At 43.8% G+C, this 20,079-nt stretch overlaps 1 protein-coding gene across 1 annotated transcript in view; it reads right to left on the bottom strand.

The window, feature by feature from the left end:
• The window catches only part of GNPDA2 (glucosamine-6-phosphate deaminase 2), a 435,608-nt gene that overhangs the window by 225,158 nt on the left and 190,371 nt on the right, over nucleotides 1-20,079 (bottom strand). The gene's annotated exons all lie outside the window — the stretch shown is intronic.

The following is a 20,079-nucleotide window of genomic DNA, read 5'->3' as shown; positions in this document are numbered from 1 at the left end:
TGGAATTCTGACTCATCTTTCCCATTGTGACCGGACCAGCTTCAACAGCAAATCCCATCAGCCGTATATAATCAGGACACTGTACCAACTACAAACCAGGTTGAGCCCTAACAACATCAGGTGCTCCCTTGGTTGGAGGATAACATCACTCCCAACTGTCGTTTACCATCGGCCAAATCGAACCGGGACAACATCAGGAAGCATTTATAGGAACGGACACTGGGACTTTTCCTTGGAAAAATTGGGTGACTATCTTGGCTCCACCCTTTTACCTTCGTATAAGATTATTTCGTATACCATGTATGCTTGAATTTGTATTGCATTCTTTGAATGAACTGTATTGTAAAGTCTTCATTAAATCTACTGAACGGTTTAGGGCATATACAGCCTATTCTTCCTGGTATTATATATATATATATATAATATCTCAACATTCACCATTGGTTTCATGTACTGGAGAAACATAATTGGGGGGCAGATGTACCAAAGTCTGGAGATCAGACAGGAGAGATAGAAAGTAGCAGTCAATGTTACAGGCTGCGGGGCAAACATGACAGTCAGAAGTGCCCTCTACTTTATCCCTTCTCCAGGCGTTAGTACATCTGCCCAGTAATCATCCCACACTATGGTTACCCCCGCACATAATGTATATGCTGCATGGTTGTCTTGAAAAAAGGTCTGTATACACCCTGAAGTGTTGACCTGTTTCCATTATCTGCACTAAAATAATTATTTATCAATGCTAAAGTGCCGCCTATCTGTTCTGAACTACATAATAATACATAATTTGGAAAGGCACCCACAAAGCTGTAACCGTCATCTGACTGCCAGTCTATTCTACACCTCTCTCTCTCTAACATCTTTTTGACTATATTTCATCACCGCCTCCACCACATTCCCTTCTGTGGACATTATGGGTATATTCGGCGCTACTACTGTGTGCATTATGTGTGTAAATGACACTACTACTGTGGACACTATGTGCTTAATAGGGATATGTATAGATGATCGGTGCTCAGGACGCCAGTAGTCAGAATACAGATGCCGGCATCCTAGAGATGGGAAACCCGACAAGGAAAGGTAAGTATACTTAACCTTCCCCCCATAACCCTCCCTTCCTGCAGCTTGACTTAAGGTGGGCATACATCAACCCGATTTGGACCGATTTTGGCCGATTGCGATCAATATCATATCGGGTTGCCAGCTGTTTGTATTCTGGCATCGTCATCCTGATCCTTTCAGACATCCAAAGCAGGTGTTCCAAATATCGGATGCTGGGATCCTGACCGCCTAGATGTTATCGGCATCCCATATAAGAGGCACTACTACTGTGGCCATTATGTATATAAATGGTGCTACTGCTGTGTGCATTATGTGTATAAGTGTGGCTACTACCTTTGGTATTATTTGTATGAGTGGAGCTACTACCATCCACTTTATCAAGTCTTTTAGTAAATAGACCCAGAAGCCAAAATGTATTTTTTTTCAGATTATCTCTATTTTTAGTACTCTCCTCGCGGAGAAGCAAAGAGTGGAATTTACGCAGTCATCTTCGGGGGCCACACTAACACGTCACTATTCCCCACCCTGTACCAACAAACGGGGTTGTACAGGCCTGATTGCACGGCTGCAAATTCGCAAGCTAGGCAATAATCAATAGACTTCGCATGCATACAACTCGTAGTATGCATGTACAAGGCCATCCTGCAATAAAATCCTGCTACTTTTTTATCACTGGCGGTACGCAAGTTGAGTGACAGGAAGCTGGCATTTGGTGTGGTAACCGGCCATTTTCAGGGAGTGTCAGGGAAAACACAGGCATGCCCAGGTGATGGAAGTGAAGTCATGTGATGTCAGCTCTGGCTTAAAACAGCTTGTTTCTATTGCGGCCATAGAGTAAGGCCTGTACTACACACAGACTGCACACACACAGGAAATATCATTCGATGGCAAGTGATTGCAAATTAAGTTGCAGCTGATTGCAGGGCTAAAAACATTTGTTATGCTTATTGCAGCCTAGCACAGGATGGGATGTCTCTCTGGCTGGGCAGTGTATACCTGATTGCAGAGCTCTGCAAAGTACCAGACGTGCATCAGCTCTTAAAAACCCCAGGCTCTGTGACAAGTGGGAGTGGCTAAATTAGGTCATTTAAGGTCAGCCCTCAAAACAGATCCACTACTTATGTGTTTTGTCCACATCCTGCCTGCTTCACTTTGGAATCTGGTGGGATATCCAGGGACTCTTCCGAGGATGCAGGACTCTCACCAGCTTCCTTGAGAGTACAGTAGATAGGTATGACATGTACCTTTATCTCTAGTGGTTAATTATTGCACTCCCTATCGTAGAGAAAAAAAATGGCTCACTTCTGTTAACATTGTTGGTTGTTTTATAGCAAATAACGATTGTAAAGTATAACTTAATTGTACTGTATAAGCATATTGGGAATTGTTCACATATAAACCTTGCAGGAATCAAAAAGAAGGTTGCTCTACTGTTCCATTAATTAATACAGAGACATGGAAACATAAAAAGTGATCTATAGCACCGCTATAAGATTCAACATAATGTTTTATAAGCCAACATTTATGTTACATGGAAAATCTGGGGAGAAAATGAATTTATCAATATCAAAGAATGTCTTTGCCTGCGAATGGATGTTTTGAATAAACAGCCATACGCAGGCTTGTGCACGGGTCCAAAATCAGAATCAGAATCAACTTTATTGGCCATGTATGCTTGCGCACACTAGGAATTTTTTGTGGATTTACAGTGCAGCATCAAGCAGGGATGAAGGTGGGGGGGTGAAGGCATTACATACATTACATTAAGACATTACATGTGGGGAACACATACCCGCTGAGCTGCACAGCGCCTAGGCAGCCATCAGCGGCGCCACTGGTCACTGCAACAGCCAGGAAGGTAACATTAAGTACAGTTATCACATAGGGAGCACATACCCACGGAGCTGCACAGTGCCTAGGCAGCCATCAGCGGCGCCACTGGTCGCTGCAACAGCCAGGAAGGTAACATTAAGTACAGTTATCACATAGGGAGCACATACCCACCGAGCTGAACAGCGCCTAGGCAGCCATCAGCGGTGCCACTGGTCACCGAAACAGCCAGGTAGGTAACAATACAAGCAGAGAGACAGTACAGTTATCACACATGGAACATATTTGGCTGAGCTGCACAGCTCCAAGGCAGCCATCAGCGGCGCCATCTTGATCATGCTGCTCAAAGGCAGCAGTAAAAATAAAATTTTCATGGCAACTGAAGCATGAGTTCAACCGGATGCAGCACTTTTCTTCCAAAGCTGGCACACCCTGCCAGCTTGTTGTTCAACGGGTGTGCAACTAGTGATGGTACAGTATACAGGCTTTGCAAACCGTGGTTACGGAGGTACATGGTACAAATCATTGTAAAGAGACAGTAAACAAAGAAAATACATAGCTTTCATCAGCTTAGAGACTGAGAGAGATGGTAATTGATGAAAAATAAAATGATGCCATGTGCGGGTGTAAGTCCAAATCCAGTCCAAACTCCAGTCAAACTCATGCTTCAGTTGCCATGCTTACGATGCAGGCTAAGAGCAGGCAAAGCCTTTAAAGCAGGCTTGCAAACATTTCCAATATTAAAGGAAAGTTTGGGTCAGCTGGTACAGGGGGAGGGGCTGGTGTTTGCACAAATTCCTCAACAGGCTAATTAGTGGAAGGGGGAAGTTGCAGGCTCCAAGTAACAAAACAATTCACAATGCAGACTGTTCTTTAAATGAAAGCATCAGATGTTCAAAATGGGATTCATGTACCTGTAAAATAGAAGATGAGATGGTTTTAGAACTTCTCTCCAGTCAAACTCATGCTTCAGTTGCCATGCTTACGATGCAGGCTAAGAGCAGGCAAAGCCTTTTCGATGGTCACGACCACTGAATGATTTTTGAAGCGCCCGCTAATCTAAGTCACTCTCCTGTGCCTTAGATTAGCTGCAGCACCCTGCTCTGTGAACAGGGTAGGCAGCTGGCATCCTGTGACATCAGCTGCTCTCCCCCAGAATGCAGGTAGCCACCCCTGTTCGCATGGGGATGCCCAGCGTTTTCTTGGGTATGCCCAGGAAATTCAGGGTGTTTCCATGAGAACACCCCCTGCCCGCCTCTTGCACACACACACACCCCTGCTGCATGTGCCTCAGAGACTATACAAGTCTCTGAGGGTGCCCGCAGTGAAGACCTGCACATTGGTCCTTGTTGCGAATTCGCAACGGGGCGTATCAACCAGAATGATGGGCTATGATCAGTGTGAAAGCTCCATAATAAAAAAAACAGTATTTGAACCCGTTTAAAAAGAAGAATCCTACACGGTTCAAAGGCAATTAATTTTGTATTGTGAAAGATATTTTGAACACATGATTGTGCCACAGAAGGTGACAGGCTGTCTCCCTGCCTGATGACACTATCCTGAATCATGAAACAAAAGAAATAGCATTTGAAGTATTTCGAGAAGCATTGCTGGCTTATTTCTACACTACAGAGCATACAGTTATGGCAACATGGACTGATGAGGAGGGGAGGGAGTTGCTTAGAGGGGAGGCAGACATTGCCAGGCAAATCACTGGCACTGTAAAGGATGTAAGTGGCTGTTTTTACCCCCCACCCCCCCAAGGTAACTTGTTATAGGCAACCGGACACACTTCAAGGATCATATGCAGGGGCAGAACTCTGGGAGGCAATGGAGTCATCTGCCATCGGGCTCCTGCTCCCGAGGGGGCACCTCTCCACCCCTGCTGGTTCAAATCAGTTAATTGAAAGCCAATGATATCCCTTCTGTAGCTGAGTTCTGAAATATATATGTTCTCTCTCTCTCTATATATATAAATATGTGTGTGTGTGTGTAAAACACATATTTCAGAACAGACATATATTATATTATATAAGGTTGTGTGTGTGTGTGGGGGGGTGGGGCACCAATATATATCTTGCCTCCGGGCAACTGTGACGAACTTACGCCACTGATCATATGTGTGTCCACCACCTTTGAATATGGCAGCAACAGTTGATTAATCCTAATAATAATAATATTACAATACATTGTAGCAAAGAAAAAGGCGACAATCTGCCACAACAAACCAGTATACAAGGGCATAGCTAGCATTGGTGCAGGGAGTGCAGCTACTACGGGGCCCAGAGCTAAGAGGGGGCCTACCATTCCTGTCACAGTTCACAATGGTGGGAGGCCTTTATAAACTTTTGACTTGGAGCCAGCAATATATCTATATATGCCTGTGGACCTGCTCATTGTAATGTGGTATAAATTGAACTGGAGGGCATTATAACGACAAATAATATGAACTGGGGCACTTTACTATGGTAATATATGAAGTGGAAGCACTACAGTGTGGCATAATATGAACTGGAGGCCCTGTCATGTTAGATAGTGCCAGATGTAATAAGCCTTGGTGAGTGATAATGTGGAGAGAGATAAACTTCCAAGTCAGCTCCTGGCTGGCATTTTTCCAAACTCATGTGACGTCAGCTATGGCTATGAACAGTCTGTTTCTATTGTAAGTCCTGGGGTATGCACAGACTACACAAAAAAAGAATAAGATGGTAAGCAGCTTAGGAATGGATTTCCAGCTATTTGCAGGCCTGCTATGCAATTTGCAGGCTTGCACGGGGTGGGATTTCGCTCTGGCGGGGTGGCAGGGCTCCGGAAATTAGCTGCTGTGCGATCAGGTCTGTATGAAGCCCAATGTTTGTTCACTCGTACATTGGGCACAACATTGGTGAGAAGTGAATTGATTATCACCATTGTACTTATACAATACTTTACCAGTCTGTGGTGCGAAATTAATATTTAGTAGTATGAGATGCACTTATGTTATGGGCAGACAATGCATATTGTGGGCCAGATGCACTAAGCTTCGAAAGTCATACAATGGCGAATGATAAACAGCCAGCCAATCAGCTCCTGCCTGACATTTTTCAAACACAGTCTGTGACATGGCAGGTAGGAAGTGATTGGCTGGCTGTTTATCATGATTCTGGCCCCATAGGCAAATGCAGGGGGGGGTCCGGTTTCCCAGAAACCCCCTCCTCTTGACAAGTGCCTTAGATTATGACAGCAATAGCACTGGTATATAATATGATCAGTAGAGCTGCCACCACATCATGCAGTGTAAGGGACAGAGCAGAGCTGCTGCACATGCCCAGTGTACCAGCTTCTTCTACCACATTTACTGTATAGGTGGATCTGAGACCTTAAACATCAGAATGGACAAGAGAGTAGCTGCTACCAGGAGGAAGAGACAGGAGCCTTATCATGAAGTGGGAGATTGTGAGCTTACAAAGTGTAGTACTGGTTCTATTATGTTTATTCCTGACCACTTATCGTATTTAAATGTTTGAAACAGCCTATACTATAGACAATCTGTACTGTTAAATATTAATACTGTATTCCATACAGTATCCAGTGTATAAAAATACCAATTTTCAGGGCTGTTACCACTCCAGACTCCCGTACTTACTCCAATGCACTGTAGAGTGGGAGAAGGTGGACTACATTTGGAAACCCCTCTCTAAAAATCCTGCGTTTGCCACTGGGCCCTGTATCTGTTACTCAAAGTATTACTTTTATCAGCATTTAAGCTACTGTTGTTATATAATAGACAAAAAGTAATTTACCTAAGCATGATAAGTAGACTTTTTAAATAATTACTTTTCATTGCGTGAATAATGATTTGGTTAATTGCTGCTATTAGACCCACATTAATCTGGTTCTAAAATTCCCGGTTGTTGCACAGGCACTGAGTGACCGGATCAGTTTCAATTCTGACCACATACAGTATGTGTATTCTATAATGGAATGTTTTGAAAGACAAAGGAACATACTACCGGAAGCAGACCTGCTAACTTGACCATCCATTATTAATAATGTGTGTTGTAGCAATCTTATCTTTTCATTTTCCTTTCTCCATTGAGATTATTGTACTCCTTGAATTTCCATTAACGGTTTGTCAATTTTCACTTCAACCCCGAGCTTTTACTGCAAATGACTTTGTTTATGTGTGGGTCAGTAGAAGATTACTGTTTCATTATCATCCCATCACATGTGCTACTGTACTTTACAGAACTTGTTTCTAGAGGGAAAAACAGAATGTTATTGAGATTCAGCTGTTATTGTCATAATGACAGTACAGTATATAGCACTTTACCCAAGAATAGAAAGTATGGAGAGTTCCAGTAGCAGTACTGAAAAGGGGAGGTTTCAAAATGCCCACAGTAGTCTCATTCAGGGACCTGCTGGAGGTAATGGCGATGGCCATTCACAGTCTTGAGTGGTGTCATTTGGTGGAGAAATTTATTTCACTGACAAAAACTTCCAACTTCGTCCATGTTGCTATAACCCCTCCCCCAGTGCTACATGAACCGTCCTTCGAAACTTACTACATTAGATATTGAGAAAGCTAGTGTATGCCCTGTGCCAGTGGCCTTACTAGACATTTTTAGGCCCCATAACAAAGGGCCTTCAAGCACCATCCAATGGTGAAAAATGTATATAACACATGAAACTGTGACAGGGAAGTGGCCCCTCTCTGCTCTGGGCCCCATAGCAGCTGCACCCCCTGAACCTATGGTAGTTATGCCCTAACTATGTGCAGAGCAGATGGTCAACAGGACAGTTCCCCTTACATGTTTGGCAGGCCGACTTGATACAATTGACTTCTTGCCCTGGACACCCTGCAGTAATAAAATTGAAGTTCTTTCTATCCCCTTAGTTCTCCAGTAATATACAGAGATAATACATCAATCTTAAAGAATAAGTTTGTGGTTTAGAGCAGTGGTTCCCAAACTGTGTGCCGTGGTACCCTGGAGGGCCTCAGGACACTTGCAGGGGTGCCTTGGGTTTGTGGTCCAGGAACAATACTGGAAATGCAATCTGCTTTCTAAAAACCCCACACACTATAATTTTAGTAAATATAATGTTAATAAATGGGCCTCTTAGAATTAGGCTGTTTGGGGGAGAAGTTAGGGATAAGCAGTGGGAAGGAGTTTTAGGGTTAGACACTTAGGGGGAAATTTACTAAGAATACGAATACATAATTTCGTATTTGTATTCTTAATATGAATGACTACGACTGCATATGGCTGTTTCAGCCGTATGCAAAGTCGTGTTCCGGAGGGAAATATACAAAGCAGTCAAATACGACTGCTTTGTAACCCTCCGATGGCGTAACCATTCGAATTAGCGGCCGTATATATGGCTGCTAATATGAATTTGTGTAGGCAGTCTGCACGGATCAGTCAGTGTAAAAAAAAATAGAACATTAAATAAATAAATTTAAAAAATGGCGTCTGGTCTCCCCCACAGCCGTAACCAGCAACAGGCTGAAAGAGCCAGGGCTGGTAATAAAAAATCAGGAAACCCGTCAAATAGGGGTTCCCCGATTTTTTAAAAACCAGCCCCAGGCTCCAGGTACGGGGCTGGTTCCCAAAATATAGGGAAATAAATGACTAGGGGTCCCCCGTATTTTAAGAACCAGCCCCAGGCCAAACCAGCCAGCAGGGTAATGTCACAGCCGGGGGACACTTATTAGATAAGTTCCGGCGGCCAAAACATTGACCCTACTGACCAGTCAGCCTGGCCAGAGGCCCTGGGGGAGTGGGGACCCCCCCAATAAAGGGGTTTCCCCCCTCCAGGACTTACCTGACCAGGCTGAAGCTGGAGCGGTGGTCACCGGGCTGATTCAGTGTAAAAGAAAGAATAAACTATTGTTTAATACTGTGGAACTATGAGTCCCAGCAAGCCTCCCCCCCAAGCTGGGACTTGGTGAACCACAGGTCCCAGCATGCGGGGCATTAAAGGGCCCGCTGGCATTTGTAGTTCCACAGTATGAAAAATAGTCAAATAAACACACACAGACACAAGAAAAATTAATCTTTAATACATCCAAAGCCCACACATACTGATACCTATGTTGAGCCCGTCGGTAGGTCCCTGGGTCCGAGGTCCGGTGCTCCTGGGTACGGGCCTCCATGGTCCAAGTCCGGGGTCTGGTGCTCCAGGGTCCGGGACTCCAGGGTCCGGGGCTCCATGGTCCAGGGTCCGGTGCCTTGGTTCCTGGGTCTAGGGCTGCAGAGTCCGGAGTCCAGGGCCTTGGTACCGGGGCTGGTCCGGGGCTCTAGGGCTGAAGAGTCCAGGGTCCAGGATCCGAAGAAATCCATATGGGGACCTGTGGAAGGAAATCCAACTCACCAAGGTCCTCCAGCGAAGATCACATCCTCTTCTGTCTGAAGTAGTCCTGGTCTGAAAATAACAAACACCGGCGATTCCGGCGGTCCCTGAGACGGACTGAGGAGAGACGGAGAGATGTTTCATCTTCCGCGCCTCTCCTCCGAATGATTCTATTGGCCACCTAGCGGCCAATCAGGAGCCGAGAGAGCCGGCTGCAAGGGAACTGCATAAAAAAGCAGCCGAAATGGTGACATCTCTCAGCCAATGAATGTATTTAGCATTATCAATCGTAATTCTTATACAACAGGTCTACAGTATGCCATATTGTTGATATTTAGCCACTAGGTATAAGGTGTGAAGTGTATAGGAGCCCCAGGGTCCCAGGTGGCCTACATTGCACTCCCTGAACCACTTCTGTAATACTTACCCCATAGGCATCTTACATTGGAATCAGCAGTTCTACAGTAACCACCAGGAAACTGGTGTGGTGTCCATTTTCACAGCATTTTGCACATGCACCGGAGAATCACAGAGAACACGGCCTATGCACCAATAGATTGTGGCACAGCGATATGGTCTCCTATTGACCCTTGTACTCAGAGAGGGGGCCCAAACAGACTGCAAACATGCTCCCTCTTCTCTTAATAGGCCCATGCATTAATACACCACTTTAATAATGCAGAATAAATCATTTAATATTTATTCTTTAAATCTAAAGATTTACATAGGGTTTAGAGGTTCTTAAGTCTTATCGTTCGGTTTTATGGTTTGGTTCTCTAGAAATCCAGACCCATGCTAATTTTGTCGTTCCCCCCTGAACAAAAACCTTATTTAAAAAATCGGAATTCTCAAGCAAAACATTTGATAGCGGTTTTGCAAAAAGAAAATATGATGATGACATTACAACCAAAACCAGAAACAAAACACAAAACTCCAATCACATCTCTAGACAGTGGGAACAAATGTAAAGTTAGACTCACATGCTAAGAGGTCGATCATGTGCGAATCGACTCATATGGGGTCAACCACTTTTTAACGTGCTGGACTTTACTGTACGGTAAGTTACCTTTTTCAATCAATCAATATGAATTTGCAAATTTGTGTCTGAACAAACTAGTTGAAGAAAAAAAGGTAAACAAACATCTCTAGACATATTGGAGGAAATGTAATAGGATGAGAGAATCCGAAAGTGAGAGATTTGGTAAGAAATCTCCAGTTTTTTTACCTGGTTCTAAATCTCTCATTATTACATTTCACCATTATGTTCTGTTTCTGTACATATTGCAACCATAGTAGATTTTGCAGTAATTTTACTATATAAGCAACCAACCTAAATCTCAAGTGCTAGTAAAAAAGTGTTAGAACGTTGTTATTATTATTATTATTATTATTAATAATAAAATAATAGTAAAATAATAATAATAATAGTTGTATAACACATGAAAAAATGACAATATTAATAACAGCTGCTAGTTTAAAAAAAAATAGCAGAGAAAACCCCCCTTATAAACAATGCAACCCACCCCCAAAAAAACAGAAACAAAAAATCAACAATAACAACAACAAAAAACTGTCGAACAGCTCTAAAAACTAATTTGCTATATTACATAAGGGCAATTTTTTTATAGCAATTAGTTACTTTTTTTGTAATGAATAAAGGGGCAATAAGGTAGGACCTTCATAGCACACAGTAAAACACAAAGTCAATTCAGATTCCATCAGCATCCAGCAGGTCTCAGTGGGAATGACCTTTAGAACGGCGCATTGATTAGACGTTAATTAATTCTGTTACACCATGACATATTTTGACAACTTCTAATATACGGTAGACATGTGCCAACATTCTGCTTAATTATTCTTTGTATATAAAAGACATGGAAGGTTAAGAATAAAACTAAAAACAAGTCTGATTGTAGAAATACTTGTCCAAATATCTAGTGATATAGGTAACGGTTTGTGTTTTTCTTTTAGTGTACATTTTATTTTTGCATACACATTACATAAGGAAGGGACTAATTATATTGCTGTCAAGCTCCCCTCTCCCCCTCTCTGCCTGCACGTGCTGGCTACTAAAAACTAAAGCATAGAGTGGTGTTATAGACAGTCAGTGGCGTAACAATAGCTCCGCAGACCCCGCAGTGGCTTGGAGGTGCTAGGTCAGTTTGGGCACCAAGGGGTCTGCGGAAGCTATTGGCGGGGGTTAATGGGGCCGCAGCTGCATCTGTCTCTGCTGCCAGGGCGCCCTAGCCCTCCTTCTCCTCCCTCCTCACCGCTGCCACCCAGTCCTCTGCTGCCTGCTGGTAATAGCACAGCCTGATGTTAGAATGTGACTTTAAAAATGGCTGCCCCCTCACAGCAGACAGTTATAGTTATTAAGGATGCTAGAGGAGGTGGGGACCTCCTCTTGCATCCTAAATAACGGTCTGTTTATTTTGCCATTTTGCAAGTGACATTCTAGCAGGCGGAGTGCCGGGACCGCAGACAGGAGGATCTGCTGGCCCCGGCGGGCAGCAATGCAGCAGAGATGAGGAGGTGAAGAGGTGAGGGGGGGGGGGGGGGGGGGGCGTCGAGTTCAGAGTTATGCCACTGTAGACAGTTGTAAATGAAGGGCTCAATCAAGAGTTTAATGCAAAACAGACACAACTGCATCTTCACTGTGTCTTTAAAACTAAGGATATGATTCAGACCCATTCGTTAAGGTGCAAATTCAGCCCCATTTTCGATGGTATGATGTCTAACATGTGCAAACCACCCTCGTCTTTGGGGAGTATCACACAATCTTCCATTTATCTGCAGAAGATAGTACCGAATATAACAAGAAGGCCACATAAATGAATGCATGTAACTGTCAATCAGACTCCGTTAGCTAGCAAAGTTCTCTATTTGACATGTTGCCTATTTAGTGTGTATTGCAGTGTCTGCGCACCTGCAGACTGATGTGAACGTGCCTTCTTGGGACACGCCCCTTCAATGGTGCACCCTCTAAGAACATGGGCTGCGCACGCCTATAGGGACACTGCTGTTGTTGCTCAAACGGTTGACGAACCGGGGACAGAAGCCATTCTCATGTAGTGCTGGGGTAGCCACAAAATGTCCCGACACCTACAATAGGTAAATGTACCCCTTTTATCAACATTGGTCTGCTGAGCTGGCAGTGATAACAGAGGTCCCGGAATTTCATGTTTGAGGTTGCACGCCCACATCAATGTCGTCCTGGTCACATGGAGTTCTTATGATGACAACAGATCAGCAATAAAAATGGCAGAATAACTGTGGGTCCAAGGGCCTTATTCTAGTTCACTCTTTCTGACAAAATCCTTCTTAGATGGACAAAACCATGTTCTCTGCAGGGGGGCAGATGTAAAATGTGCAGAGAGAATTAGATTTGGGTGAGTTATTTTGTTTCTGTGCAGGGTAAGTACTGGCTGCTTTATACTTACACTGCAATATACTGTAGATCTCACTTTGAAGTAAAACCCCACCCAAATCTAATTCTGTCTGCACAAGTTACACCTGCCCCCCTGCCGTGCACATGGTTTTGTCCATTTAAGGATTTTGTCAGAAAGAGTGAACTAGAATAACCCCCCAAGTGTTCTAACGCATTTCGATCGATTTCATTTGTGCCTACTATTTCCCCTTATATATTTAACTTATGCTAATAATATATTGTGCTTATAAATTTATGCCACTTACCCTACCCATATTTAATGAAGTAAATTGATTCTCCTATATACATTGATTCTCCTTATACATTATTCCCTCCCTGCATTTATTTAATTACATTGGAAGCAATTACATTGGAAAAATATTAGCAACAAAGAGGTGTATCTTGCCTAGTGGAAGAAGGCTAAGAATGTGATCATGTGTGGAAATGCAGAAGCTAAGGAGAAAATTGCTCAATCAGTAGATAAAGGAAGCAAAATTTTCTTTAAGTATATGTCCAGGATATAATGGGAGCCAATTTTAGCCTCCGTAAAAAAGTTGCATAAAATTGGCCCATATAATGTCTGAATTTCTACAGGAACTCTGCCCATGTAATGGCATGCATTTTTAACTCTCTGAATGCAATTGGATCCAAATTATAATGGCATTTTTTAGACCAGGAAGTGTCTGACTATTTCAGACCAACCTGAGTGCGTAGTATAGTATAACAGTTGTAGGCTGGGATGCAATGGGAGCCAAGTTAGAAATTCTCCAACAACAAAACTTTCAAAAGTCAGATATAAATAGAGCTATTTTTTGTTGTATTCGACAATGATGTCCAATCTATAACAAGTACACAATTGGAGCATATTGTCAACAAATAATAATAAAAAAAAAACATAAAAATCCAAAATATACTTTAGTCTCTAAAAAAAGGTCATGTACGACACCTGTCATTTTATACTTTTTCACCTCTAAAATAAATCTTATTTGACATGCTATGTGAAACAGATGCACAAACAGCTTCTGCTGTTTAAAATGATATGCAGCCTGCCTACAGTATATTCTGTATCTAATTGTTATTGTATCTGAAAACAAAATGTAATGCTACAGTGTTTTCCAGCTAAACACTTTAACATCTTTTGGTATGCAGATATTCACGGCATGTCTATATTCTGTGTGTAACTGCAGCTGTGTCTGCATTCCACATTATATCACAGCATGTTGACTAAACCCCAGGTGAGCTTAGGTATGCACTGCTCATGCACTTACTGTAAGATGATTAGGTAAGGAAGACAGGGCAGAACTACAATTGGTGTGTATGTTTTATGAAGATAAAAGAGCCTGTGAGCCCAGGGTTAAAGGTACATCTTGAAATGTGGAAGTGCTGTTGCATTGTATGATGTCCCCTCTCGGCAATGCTTGCAAGGAGAAGGAGATAGGCTATTTTTTAAGACTGTGAACTATAAACATCTTTGTCTTCGAGATGTTTCTTCATCTTATGACCAACAACAATACAACACAAGTGGAAGGAGCCTGGGCGGTAATGTGGTATGTCGTAGAAACCTAGTTGTGGCTGTCCACTGCGCAATGGGTTGAGTTAGTAACAGGCAGGTTACGGATAGTAAGAGGGAATGCCTTATTGGTCAGATCCTATGGGACCCAAACCCAGCCTATGATTGCTAAGCATGGGCACCCATGATAGATACGATCAAATATACCAAGGGTTTTACAAGAAACAGGAGGGCAACATTCTTCAACGGTAGAGAAGTATAAAAACTGGAGGACATGCGCTGAAGCTGGAGGGAGCTGAGTTCAGGAGAAATTTAATGAAAAATTACTTCACAGAAAGGGTAGTGCATAAGTGGAACAGCCTGCCATCAGAGGTGGTAGAGGCTAAAGGGGCCCATAAACTAGTATGATTTGGGCCGACTTCACCCAACCCCTCCCATCTGGGTGGTCGCTGATTAGCTGAGAGGATTCTCTCCAATCGGGGGCTTGCCAGTTTTTGAAAATATATTTTTTAATTCTACTGCTGCATACTGCCACGCCACCCAGCACCCACTGCTGCCAGCTGCCCAGCACCCACTGCTGCCTGCCCCACAAATCACTGTTGCCTGGATTTCCTGCTCCCCCCCGCTGCTGCAGCTCCCGGGGAGTTTTTATGTGATAAATCGCTTGTGATTTGTCACATGTAAAAATGTCCCATCAAGTGCCAAATCATAAGTGAGCCTCCCGAGGAGCTGCCGGGGGAGCTCAAGGGGAATTTGGTCCGACTTGTCTTTAGTGTATGGGGGCCTTAAGGCAGTAGAGCAATATAAACATGCTTCGGATAGGAATCTGAATATCCTTACAAAGAAGTAAGGGTACTTGTTTCTTATCACGGCCACAATCGCGGACATCGTGTGCCTTAACTTTAAGGCACACGATGCCCGCGATGCCCGCCATTTCCTTTGAAAAAAACAATACTCGGGTACATCGCGTCGGTCGTGTGCCTTAAGAAGGCACACGACGCGACCGACGCGATGCCCACGATTTCCCCATAGGCTTCAATGTTAAAATATTTTAACATTGAAGCCTATGCGCGCCCGACGCGATGCCCCCGATTTCTCCATAGGCTTTAATGTTAAATTATTTTAACATTGAAACTGAGTCCATTTAACATAGTAAAAAATGGGAAAAGGCCGAATAAGGGCCATTTCTCATTGGCTATGGCCCCGTCATGTGTGTAAAAAATAATGGCCCCCCATTGTGGCCGCCACCCCCACGATTAACGCGAACCCGAAGCGTGGCGAGCGCAGCGAGCCCGCGAGGGGCGGCGGTGCGCGTCCTCCGACCTTTTCATTCCCCTACTATCCACGTCGGCGTGGAGTTGAGAATAGATTAGTGTGGCGAGCGCAGCGAGCCACCGAGCCCGAAGCGTGGCGAGCGCACGCTGATACCTGTGAAGCCCGCAAGGGGACGCAGAGATCTGTGAAGGTATCAGCGTCCGCTCGCCACGCTTCGGGCTCGGTGGCTTGCTGCGCTCGCCACACTAATCTATTCTCAACTCCACGCCGACGTGGATAGTAGGGGAATGAAAAGGTCGGAGGACGCGCACCGCCGCCCCTCGCGGGCTCGCTGCGCTCGCCACGCTTCGGGTTCGCGTCAATCGTGGGGGTGGCGGCCACAATGGGGGGCCATTATTTTTTACACACATGACGGGGCCATACCCAATGAGAAATGGCCCATATTGGCCCTTTTACCATTTTTTACTATGTTAAATGGACTCAGTTTCAATGTTAAAAAAATTTAACATTGAAGCCTATGGACACGATGGACCCGATTTCTCCATAGGCTTCAATGTTAAATTATTTTAACATTGAAGCCTATGGAGAAATCGGCTACATCGCGTCGGTCGCGTAGTGTGCGTTTTGGTATGCACCCGACGCGACCGACACGATTTTTTCCGACACGACCACCACGATAGAAATCGTGGTGGCCGTGCTAGGAAACAAGTACCGAAGTAAGGATAAAATAGGGTTCAGGTTACCTAAATGAAAAAAAGATTCAGACTAAATGGGCCACTTGGTTCTTATCTGGCATCTGTTTCTATATTACAGCTCAGGGTATGTGTACATATATGCGTGTCCCCATCCTTATCTGATAGGAAAAAGCGGTAATGTTAACTCTCCCTGCTTTGAACATAAAACATTTTCCTAAACAGTGCACATCTTAGATTTAAAGTTATCAGTCTGAATGAACTATTGGATCATACGCTATGGACCTTATTCAGATCCATTCGGTCCTCCGTGCGTTCTCACGGAGGACCGATGTTGAGCTTCTGCGCATGCGCAGGCAAGTTTCTGGTCATGTGCAGAAGCAGGGTGCGTGCACCCACGGCAACCATTGAATGATTTCTCCCTGCCTGTGAATGGAAGATTATGTAAATCTTCCATTCACAGCCGTGCGGGGGGTCCTGCGTGCGAGGGGGGGGGGGGGGGGGGCGGCCGGCACTGCGTGCGGCGGGCAGCGTCTGATGGACTCACAAGGCTGCAAAATTCGCAGCCTTGCAAGTCAATCAGAATAAGGTCTTATATATTGAGAGTATTTACTCTGTAAGTGCAGCCACTCTTGCAAAACGAGGTTGTCTGTAGAAGTTTGTGAGTGCCAACTCAGGATCTGTGGCGAGGCCACCTGAGTTACAGTATATGTTTGGTTTCATAATATTCCAGGTACTAAGTAAACTTTGAATACTTAAATATCTGTTATGCGCTAAAATCTGTAACTCGTTTATATTTTAGTGTATTTATTGTTTCTTTGGAATGCTAACAATATGTTTTAGGTTCACTGTGCATTTCATCTTTCTTCTACAGAATCAATACGCATTACAGTACATTCTAACACAAAGGCGTACAGGAAGAGAGCTAAAGAGTACTGAAATATGAACTCAGAATAGGAAATGTTCTGCTGTTACTGCTCATGCATAACTCTGTGTGGTCACATGACGCATCAGGAGAACACTAATGAACCGTAACACTACAGCTCACAATTTAGAATCAATGCTAGTCCCTAGTCTTGTTCATTCAGCTTATTCGAAATGGAGAAAACCATTCATTGTGTAGGGTTAATGAGCTTAAAAGGAAAATAATACAGCAATTTTGCAACATAAGGATCTTGGCTAATATTACATTGTCATCATTAGAGGTAAACCAATACAGTATCTACTTACTGGGGGCACTGGATAAAAGTATTGATTTTTCTGCAGGGTTTCCTGCAAATTGATTGTGAAATTACCTAAACTATTGTACTGTACAGTAGCTGAAAGTATGCTTCTTCCATTGGCAAATATTTATTCATATATGCATGTATTTCATGTGGGACTATGGTGCGAAAGGACCAGTGGTGACTAGAGAGGGGGGGCAAAGGGGTAATAATGACCCGGGCCCAGGTTGGATGGAGGTGCCCAGTGGGGCCTCCATTATCTGGCATACAGCATCTGCAGCAGCTCTTCTCAACACAGCACGTGCTGCTGTGTGTTGGGCTGCAGTGTGGTTGGACCCTGAAGAGTACCTGAGCCCGGCCATGCTCTCTACTGCCCTGAAGAGGAGAGTACAGGAACATGACACATGAGGATTGGTGTCTACAATTTAGATGCATAACTCCTTGGCCAATGACATAGGACTTCGAGAATATCCAAAAGGAAGTAACTCAGGTCAACAAAGTCTCTTAATCACAGCTTGGCTATAGGCCCCCATGTCCTGCAGAAATGGATCTTCACACTTGATTAACTGGTTAGCCCACTTGCTAGCCTTTTTTGTGAAGGACATGAGAATTAGTAAGAGTGCAGCCACCTCCAGATAATGTAACAAGACTTTATGACATTTGACATTGAACATGATCTGGATCTTGGTCTTCAGGAGGAGACTGTGGATGCTGTGGTTGGAGTTTTACTGTACATAGTCAGAAGCCCGGTTAGAAATTTTTTCAGCTGCTGAACATTCAGAAGTTGCTTCTGTGGACAAAGCATGGACCACCCCTCCTGGGATCATGGCTGGATTCTTCTCTTCTGGAGTCTTGACAGATTCATGTTATTGAGGTTAACAGTACTGTAGGAACATAAAGGGCCTAAATTATGTTTTTTTTTATAGATTTAAAAAAAAAATAGAGATCCAAAACTAAAATAAAAAAAGGTGAGTTTTGGTAAAATCAATATTAAAACGCAAATTTATACAGATCCAAAACCAAAGCACAGAGTCATCGCACATCTCTAGATGCCTTCTGTATCTGGAATAGTTCAGTCTCGGCACTGAAGGATAAGGTCTTCATTTGCAGCAGCATCCATAGGCACCACACCATGTCTGAGAAGTTACTTTTCTCTGGACAGATCAGAGAGGTGAGCTGTCCATTTTGTATATCTAAAACAGTCTAGACACACGGGAGATACCCCTGGGGACAAGCAGAGCCACAAGAACCAGAAATATCTACAGTGAAGATGTCTGATTGAGAAACTTTCTGAGCACTCTGGTAAGGAAAAAATGTTTTGGGATCAGGGTCACTTGTCTATGTAGACTTTTTCTACTAAATCCCTGCAAGACTGGTTGTGATAGCAACAGCCATTGTAATCACAGTTGCTGATGGTTGCACATAAGATAACCCCTCACTAGGACATTTACAGGTATGACAAATAAAGCAATATTAGCCCAAACTGTTATTGTCCTCACACAACCCCCATAGAGGGAGAATAGAACCTGTGGCGAGCGTAGCGAGACACTGGGCCCACAAGTGGCTTCTTTGCACTCGCCCCCCCTGTTGGAGCACTGGCAGTTGGGATCCTGATGTCGGGATACTGACTGTCGGGATCCTGACTGTCGGAGCCCCATATCCAGGGCTGGCGCCTCCACAAGGCAGCTCTAGGCACTTGCCTAGGACGCTGGCTACTGGAGGGTGCCAGTTTGCAGGAGGGAGCAGAGAGGTGAGTGGCACCAGTGGCGGCCGACACTACCCCCCTCCCCCTGGAAAATGACGCAGCGGCCTGCCCCCTGCCAACACCCCCGCCCAGGAAAGCCACGGCAGCCAGCTCCCAAAATCACCGGCACCCCCAACCCATACAGCGGCCGGGGGGAGGGTAAGCATCGGAGCATCCTGTCCCCGCCCCTGCCTGGGGCGCTCTGGTGCTTTGCACCGGCACTGCCCATACCACACCCCCTCACATTTGGACCGATGCTTCTCATGCCATTCTTGGCTAAAAGACCCTATAATGCTTGCAGTATCTGTCACCCTTTGGTAGAAAATCAAACCACACGGGCAGAGAGAGTGCAGGTGAATAAACATTGCCTGGGTGCTCACGTTTTTATTTAGTTATCTACTGCAGCACTTAAGCAAGGATTTATTATTACATATACAGTATTATTTTACGGCTGATATTCCTCTTTAAGCATATACTGCATATACATGGCCATAGAATTCTGTATTAAACAATAAACGGATGACAAAAGAAATGTTCTTTCAGGAGTACTTTCAAGTTTTTATATTCCTTTACAATATAAGCACTTCATAGAACCCTGCTGATTCTAGTGCTAAATGGTATTACTGTGACTGAAGCTTTCTCATTAGCACTTTCCTTACTGCTGAGATTTACTGCTGTTTTGTCAATGCAACAAAACATCACACAATCAGTATTCCTAATGCGGGAGCAGAAAGCCACATAATAGTATAGAGGGCTTCACGCAGTCATACTTTGTTCTGTTTATAGTCAGCATATAATTATATTAATGTTGGATAGACAGACATACGACAGACAGGGAGACATTGGGAGACATTGGGATACACTTTTATATAATTTTGGTATACTAATGTAACTGTTCTATATTTATACAATAATGAGTAATAAAATGACCATTTTTTTTTATAAAGAAAAGAGTAGAGTTAAAATGTGAATGGCACAATGTT

The sequence above is a fragment of the Crinia signifera genome, chromosome 1, assembly GCF_055691185.1.
Source record: "Crinia signifera chromosome 1, ASM5569118v1, whole genome shotgun sequence".
Taxonomy (NCBI): Eukaryota; Metazoa; Chordata; class Amphibia; order Anura; family Myobatrachidae; genus Crinia; species Crinia signifera.
Note: the sequence above shows the minus strand (reverse complement) of the source record. Positions and strands in the feature narration are given on the sequence as shown.